We start from the raw sequence: 9,297 nt of genomic DNA on the forward strand, positions 1-9,297 counted from the left end.
TCACCAAGGTAAAGGGGGAAAAAAAGGACGAACTGCAGCAGCAAACGTTGGAAACCGCATTCCAACGACGCGATAAATTCCACAAAGACAGCCCAAAAGCGACAAAAGATAACCGACAAACTTGTCGAATTCATTGTTCTGGATGACCAACCCCTGTCGGTCGTCGAAAACGTGGGATTTCGCCACTTAATGGATCATTTGGAGCCACGGTACAGTTTGCCAGGTCGCAAATACATCTCCGAAACTGCCCTCCCCAAACTATACGAGACAGTGAGGGAACACATTTCATATAGGCTAAAAGACATGCAGGCGATGAGCTTTACAACTGACATTTGGAGCTCCGACGTGTGCCCAATGTCTTTGCTCAGTTTAACTGCACAATGGGTGGACACGGCTTCGACATTTGCTCGTCAAAGTGCGGTGCTGCAAGCAAACGAATTCCATGGGTAGGGATGGGAATCGAGAACCGGTTCCCGTTGAGAACCGGTTCCTAGTTGTCCGATTCCTTGGAATCGCATGTCTCCGTGACTATCGATTCCTCTTATCGATGCCATGTTTTTCCGACAGTTGCGCATGCGCAATGACGTAACGCCATACGCACGCTGTATCATGTTTCAGTTTGTTTGGGACCGGAGCCATGGCGGAAAGAAAAAAACGCTCAAAAGCGTGGCTGCATTTCACAAGAGTAGATGACAACAGCGCAAGTTGTAATATTTGCAAAATGTCAATTTCATCCAAGGGGGGAAATACTAGCAATATGCTGAAGCATTTGTCAACACAGCATGCCCTTAAAGTGCAGGAACGTCGTGTTTTTGATACTCTACGGGTGAGTACTGCATCCCCTCAACCCAGCAGCGCCGCTAGCGCGTCGTCCATTACCGAAGGTAAAATCCTGACCCTGTTTATTAAAATAACGTTAGCGCCATTTGTTTCCTTGACTAAGAAAACCTAGATGAAAAACGAATGCTTTCACTTTATGAATATTCTCCCATTTCATCCATTTTAGATGATGACAGTCAGACTGAGGCTGCAGCTAGTGCTAGTAGTTCTTGCGCACCTCAGGAAAATCCTTTCACGCTAGCACAGCGGGGTAAAATGACTCAGGAAAAGGTGAACGAGTGTCATCGAGCAACCACTAGATTTGTGGTGAAAGGTTTGCACCCTTACGCCACGGTAGAAGCCTCTGAATTTCGGTAGGTTAATTTATTGTATTTTTCTGACATGGGGGCTCAGAAATGTCAAGTTGCATGTTGTTATGCTAACCAGCTTAGTTCTGTTTCATTCCCACAATATATTTTCTGTAGGGAGATGACAAAGGCTCTCAACCCAAAATATAACCCCCCATCCAGAGAGTTTAACCAACCGCCTGATCCCTGCATGGTATGACGTTGAGAAAGGCAATTTGATTTCGGAGCTAAAAAATATAACGAAGGCAGCCATCATTGGTGATGGATGGACAAGTTTTAGTCAGGACCACTACCTCACAGTAACACTGCATTATGTCAGGGAAGGTCAGATAAAAGAGAAGGTCCTCAAAACTAAAGTGGTGTACCAAGCACAGACAGGGACAGCTGTGGCTGAGGAGATTGACGGGATCCTGGAGGAGTTCGGAGTTAGAGAGAAGGTTGTGGCAGCCACCATCGATAACGCAGCCAACATGGATGTAGCAGTGAGAAGGCTAGACATTATCAAGTTCCCATGTTTCGCCCACACACTGAACCTGGGAGCACACAAGCTATACAACTGCGATGTAGTTTCCAACTGGGCGGCAAGGATCCGTGCCGTGGTCGTATGGATGAAGAGATCCCACATGGCCAAAACAGTCCTCAAGGAGAAGCAGCGACTCCTCAGTAAGAATACATTTCAATACTTTCTTTAGATTATAGCCAACATACAATGATAATAACACATGATGATAAATGAACAGATGATGGTCAATATAAATGATAACAAACTAATGGTAATAATATTATTTATTGTTATATAAGTGTGATGTGCTATTAATATAGATGTATGTTTGCCTTTCAGACCTGCCCCAGCACATGCTCATCTTGGATGTGAAGACACAATGGAATTCTCTCTTTTTGATGATTGAGAGATTCTTCGAGCAGTTCCCCGCCATCCAAGCTGCAGCTATGGACCCACGGCTAAGAAAGCCGATGGAGAAGGACAGGTAAGGGGGGGGGGGGGGGGGGGGGGGGGGATTATGTGAATAATTCAATATGGCTTATTTAAAACTTGGTGGATTAAAGTCATCAGAAGGATTGTTTTAGTTTGCTTATGCAATATAATTATTTATATTGCAGACTGGACAAAATGGACAATGAGGACTTCAGGAAGGCAGAGGAGTTTGTGCAGCTGATGCGTGTGCTGCACACGTCCACACTCTGTGTCTCCAGTGACAAAAGTCCAACCTGTGGCCAGATTCTTCCCATCCTCCAGAAGTTGCAGGACTATTTTACAGTCCAGGTGGAGGACTCCACATTCATGAGGAGCATCAAGGAGAAGATTTGGAACGATCTCTCCAAACGCTACAAGGTACAGTGACTGACATTTATTCATTTATCATGAATATGACAGTTAATCACACTAAAGGATATTCACATTCACATTTTTTTCCCTAATTTTGTGTTATACATGGATGTGTCTTCCATTTTAAACGAAAGGATGACGATGTCCAGTCCTTCCTGGAGGAGGCCACAGTGATGGACCCCAGGTTTAAATCTAAAATGGATAGGGATGCCATCTGGGATAGGGTTAGGGAAGCAGCAGTGGCAGCAAATACTACAGAGGCAGCTGCAGAAGAGGTATTTGAATTTGACAATCCCTTTGATTGTAGCACATTTCTATTGTGAGACCTTTCCTCTGGCTCTGTGGTACTTAAATGGTGAATTTCTTCTCAAGCTGTCAGAGCAAGAAGAGACACAGACACAGAGGCAGGGTGATGAAGAAGAGGAGGAGGAGGAGTAAGAAGAAGACTATGTAAGCTTAGCTCATTGTGATGATGATCATAGATGGCATGGATTAAAATATTAAACTTCAAACTAAACCATTTGGTTATGGTCCATTTAATTTCAGACTCCACCCTTAAAGCAATGCAAGACAACCTTGGAGGAACTGTTTGCAGAGGAGGACAGCAAGCTGCAGACAACAACGCAACAGAACACCCTGTCCATCACCGAGAGAGTGGATCAAGAAGTCCAACTCTACAAAGGCCTGCCTTCCATCCCCATGTCAGCTGACGCTGCCCTCTGGTGGTGGCAAAAGATAGACACTCTGCCCCTGCTGTCAGATCTTGCCCAAACATATTTATGTGTTCAGGCGTCTTCCACCCCGTCTGAGAGGGTGTTCTCCACGGCTGGAGACACCATTAGCCCAGAAAGATCACGAATCCTCCCAGAGAAAGCAGACATGCTTATTTTTCTGCAGAAGAATTGTTGATTCAGAATTGTTGACAGACTTGCACTTGACTTGATTGTATTTTTTGCCAGTTTTATTTTTGGTTCCAGCTTATACCCTTTTAAAAAGGAGCATTGTAATTTATTCTAGTAACATGTTCAAATGTTATTAGATAGACATGCTTATTTATTTTCTACAGAAGAATTGTTGATTTTATATGTCAGTTTTATTTTTGGTTCCAGCTTATACCCTTTTAAAAAAAGGAGCACTGTAATTAGCAATAACATGTTCAAATGTTATTACCTATTTTTTAGTTTTGTTCTTAGGTTATTTAAAATGTTGTGTGGTTTACTGTATATGCTGTATGTTCTGTTCAGAGATTAAGAAATAAAAGTAAGTTAACGCTAATAAACCTGTATGTACTCTTTTCCACCCAACAATTTATCAGGAATCGATAAGGGAATCGATAAAGAATCGGATTGATAAGCAGAATCGATAATGGAATCAGTATCGATAAAATCTTATCAATTCCCATCCCTATCCATGGGTCACATACTGGCACGTCAATTGCCGAAACAATTGAAGGGATGCTGGTAAAATGGAACATCCCCAAGTCCAACGTTCATGTTTTTTTGCATGACAACGCAAGCAACATGAAGAAAGCGATGGACGAGATGGACGTGTCGAGTTTGGGATGCTTCGCCCACTCGATCCAGCTGGTGGTGCACGGTCGTGGTCAGCTCCATATGATGAAATTGATCGCTTCTGCTCCAGTAGACTCTTGACCATATAGAACGTGCTGTTCCACCTCGTCGCCACGTCTTGGTGCAGACGTTTGGTGGGCATTTGGAAGTCTTTCTGGATATCCTCCAGGCGTGTAGTAGCCAGTGGCGAGTGTTTAAAGTGCCCAACTATCTTTCTATCATTCGCCAGCACAGCGAAGTGTGAGCGATGCGCTGGCGAATGGTAGAAAGATAGTTTAAACACTCGCCACTGGCTACTACACGCCTGGAGGATATCCAGAAAGATTTCCAAATGCCCACCAAACGTCTGCACCAAGACGTGGCGACGAGGTGGAACAGCACGTTCTATATGGTCGAGAGTCTACTGGAGCAGAAGCGATCGATTTCATCATATGGAGTTGACCACGACCTGCCAGCGACCCTGACAGCCAACCAGTGGGCTTTGCTGGAGAAAACCATCGCCGTTCTGGCACCATTTGAAGAACTGACCAGACAGATTAGCTCCTCCACCTCCTCTGCAGCTGAAGTTATCCCCTCGGTCACAGTGCTAAAACGGCTGCTTGCTCGGGAGAACCAGGAGGACACGGGTATAAAAACGATGAAAACTACCCTCCTAGAGTCAAGAAAAGATTCGGAACCATCGAGGATGAGCCCTTGTATGCAGTTGCCACTCTCTCCCACCAGCTGAAGCTGCCACAGATGAGCCAGAGCTCCCTGCTAAGAAGAAGAAGAAGAAGAAGAAGAAGAAGAAGAAGAAGAAGAAGAGTTTGGGCAGCTTCTTCAAAACTGCACCATGCCAAGGCCAAGCCGTCCTTCAATCAGACAGCGAGTCCATTGAATTGGAGCTTAACAGCAATCTACAAACGGTGACAGCTGATGGTGAGACCAATCTCCTGGTATGGTGGAGGCAGCATGAAATTTCCAAGAGTGGTTAGCCTGGCAAAGAAATACTTGTGCATCCCTGCCACAAGCACCCCATCAGAGCGGGCTTTCAGCACAAGTGGGAACATAGTCACATGCAACAGATCAGTACTGAAACCAGAGAGAGTTGACCAGCTTGTGTTTCTTGCTAACAACCTGTAATTGGTTTTGACTGAGAAGTATCTATATTTATTTCATATTTATTTTCTTAGCTGCACTTTAAGGTGGAGTTACATGATTACCAGACATTTATACACTGTAGATTATTTCAACACTGTTTTGGCAGCTTTTGAAACTAAAGATGAGCAAATCCTGTCAGAAAATAGGGCTGGGTATCATTTAAAAAATTACGATACCAGTACCAATACCAGTACCCTTAAAGTGATACCGATACCAATAGAGTACTTCATTCGATACCTTTTAACGTTTTGGTGGCATCTCGGCACGCTGAACTGCCAACTCCGTCACATACACCGTGCTCGACTTCACCACAGACTGTATGGGGTGTAGCTGCTGTGGTAGTGGGCCAATCACACGTCGCATTAAATCGAAGAACGCTTGCGGTGATTGGCTGCGAGCAAAACCATACAAATAGTCATTTTTTTCTAGATCTGTGTACAAAAAGTATCGAATGCAGGTATCGTTTGACTGGAGAAGTTTCGATACTACTTGGTACTGGGTTATTTCGGTCGATACCTTAAAGGTATCGAGTACCGATACCCAGCCCTATCAGAAAATAATATTTTTTTAATAATATCCAATCCTTTAAAACGCAAAGCTGTGTGATTTTATTTTATATTGCACTGACTCAAGCCAAACAGGTATTTATTTCATCCTTATTTCTTTGAAGCAGGAGTTACAGTAGTTTATTATGACACTTTTTTTTCAGCTGTTCAAGAAGTAAGCTGAACAAATACTGCAGGAAAAGTCAAGTTTTTGTATAAACTGTCTGAAACCAGACTGCTATTTATTTGCACCTGTTACAACTTAATAAAAGAATGTCTTTAGTTTGTAAGTGTTTTCTAATGTGAGGCAGTTCATCATCCTCATTCAATTGTTATGTTTATCTTCTCTTTTGGTTTCGATCTTAAAGTTTGTGTTATTGTTCAAAATAAAAAAGGGAAAATAATCAAATGTAATGAAGTACCTTTAATTTGTCAAGTATTTAGTTCACTGGATTAGCCAAAAACAGGCATTACCCTACGGTTATTTTATATATAAACCATTTCTTAATTGAATTTCCAGAAAAATTACTATATCGTGGTATATATCGTTACCATGATATCAAATTCCATATACCGTGATAGAAGATTTTGGCCATATCGCCCACCCCTAGCCATGTTATAGCCCACGTCTGGATTAAATGTCAGAATTAGACTAATCCTTGTTTGTTTCCCTAGGACATGGATGAAGTTCCCACCTAGAGTGCCATAGAAGAGAGGAGGAAGAACATCTATGGTCTTGGATGAGAGCAAATTCTGGCATAAAAGAAAGATATTGTTCCACATAAGAACAAAAATATAGGATGGCGGTTTACATATGTTTGACAGTAAATGTAGCCATGTCAACTTAATTGCTGCAACGACTAAAAACTACATTTATAACCAGTTTTGATGATGATGATGGAGTGATGGCGTGGCTGGTCGCCTTTTCAAGGACATAAGGGTGTTCTATAAAGTGTGAAGGGGGGCCAACATGACAACTGAAGGGACATGGAAAATATGTGGATATTTGGCATGCCCTATGAATTTTTCATTTGTTAAACAGATATTGCTCAGCTGCACTAATAAAAATTAATTTCCTTTATCTTAAAATCATCAAAATATTTGTGTCAAATTATTTTTTTTATTTTTTATAATTTTTTATTTAGTGTAATTTAGTTGGCCTACTCGGTAGAAATCTGGCAGAAACTAATAAGAAACTAAGAAGTAAGAGTTCACTTCAGTTTAATGGCCTACACTGGAGAAATCTGGCTGAAATTAATTGGAAAATAAGATTAATTTAATGGTTTTCTCCATAGAAATTTGGTCGAAAGTAACTAGAAAGAATGCATTAAAAATACACTTTAGTTCTGTAAACTTCAGGGTAATTTTCTTGATACTGTCAAGTAATGTCACAGACATTTCTAATATCTGGGTAAATTTATGTAATTTAAATGAAATTATTTATCTTATCGTAGAACCCTTTGGAAATCAGCAACTGATGGTAAATTTGATTATTATGACTTTTATTATTACATTCTTCTTATTACTATCATTATTATTATTATTATTATTATTATTATTATTATTATTACGCTGAAACTCTTCATTAGAAATCTGTATGGAGAAAGGTCCCGGTAGAATAGATGTTGTGTTCAAATTACGAGCGACAAAGCTACAAGACAGGCAAGCGTAGCCTGCTACAATGTCGCAATGGGTCATGTTACGACACTTTTACTCAGCAGCACTTATAATTCAAAAGGTAAACACCCAAGTGTGGTAATGAGAGATGATGATGAGCAACATAATTACAGAGCAATAATGTTGGCAGCATATGGCCTATAGTATGTCTTTTTTGTGGTATTTTATTTTATTAAATTTCTAGGCTACAACTACTACTACTAATAACAGTAATTATTATTATTATTATTATTATTATCACCACCTGTTGTACTCTACAGAAGGTGACATCACCTGGCACAAAGAGCAGCCAATAGCAGATGGCCAGTTCAGTACCCTATGTTTCACCATTAGGTGTCAGGCTTCACCACAGATTTGGGTTTGGGGTTTAGTTACTCTTTAAGATTTTAGTGTTACTTACTTTTGATGTTCTGAGCCCAGCCTCGACTTCATGGCAGCAGCAACTGGAACTGCTAAATCCTAAACAGAACAAGAGAAAGAGAAGTAGTAGATAACCAAATGTATTCAGAGGAAATACAAGTACTTTTCCAGCTGTAATGTGAACCTTCAGAGTGTATGCCTAAAACCTAGGTCAGACTACAAGACAACAGACTAAACAACATCTACCTGCCATCCCATTGGAACTGTTCACACTACATAACGGGAAAAAAGATGAAGGATCGCACACTACCCGTACTCACAATCTCATGCTCCAAAGACCAGTGCTTAACCACTCTGCCAACTTCCACTTTGGTATTCCAAAGTGGGGAAATAAAACAAAGGGTCATAGGTGATAGTCCCACCTATGTTGAAAGCCTCAGAAAGAATATTATAACTGTATCAGTGCCCCACATTAATCAATTTAAACATGGCTTTACAAACATCATCATGAGAGTACAGACATTTGTCTTTAGTTTGATGAAGATTGATCAAACTATCTTGAACATGTCACAACGTCAATTTATCAAACTATTTGCTGCTGGGCTTTTTGATCTACTGTACACTCAGTTTTCAAGATATCATTAAAATGTTTTGTCGGTTTAATGATGTACGTATGACGATTAGGGTTCGACCAATTTATCAGTTTACGGATTTATCGGGCCAATATCCGCTTTGCAACACTCCTGAACATGTCTTTCAAATTTTGGTCTGATTAGATGAATGGTCGATAAGTTATGGACAATTTTGTGATAGGGCGTTCTTCATTAAAAGTTTATTGGCTGAAAAAAGATAACAAGATGGACCACAACAAGTTGTGTGTGACTCTGATGAACGGCGCAGGAGGAGTCGTGAAAAAAGTGGAAAAAATGGCAGAAAATCCAATATGGAGTGATACCTGTATGGGATGAACTCAGCACCATCCAAAGAATCTAAGGATACAATCATTTTCTCTATGACAAACGGTTCAGAAGTTATTGGCCAAAACATGAAGTTGCTTGTTATAGCGCCACCACGCGGCCAATTGATGTAGTTTTTGTTTCCTGAGTAGTGGGGGGCCATAGCTGCCCACCTGCCGAATATGGTTGATGTAGGACTTAGTTTCCAAGCTGCAGACACTTTTAGCAAAGAAAGAAAGAAAGAAAAAAAATGCTATAGGGTGGACCCTTAATAACTGTGTGACATTTTCTCATCTTCATTCTGTCACTGCAGCACAGAGGAGCTCTGTGCCACTTGATTGACAACATAGAACACCAGCCATCTAAAAACTGCTTTGTTCCAGGATACGTTTTGTCATTGTTTTCAACCAAAACCACTTGAATGCGCCACAAGTGCTATATGACTTCTGAACTCAGATGAGGGAGTTGAGACCCTGAAGACAGCATCTCTATGCAAGTCAACAGCGCCGTCCAGCG

Source organism: Centroberyx gerrardi, chromosome 18 (genome assembly GCF_048128805.1).
Source record: "Centroberyx gerrardi isolate f3 chromosome 18, fCenGer3.hap1.cur.20231027, whole genome shotgun sequence".
Lineage (NCBI taxonomy): Eukaryota > Metazoa > Chordata > Actinopteri > Beryciformes > Berycidae > Centroberyx > Centroberyx gerrardi.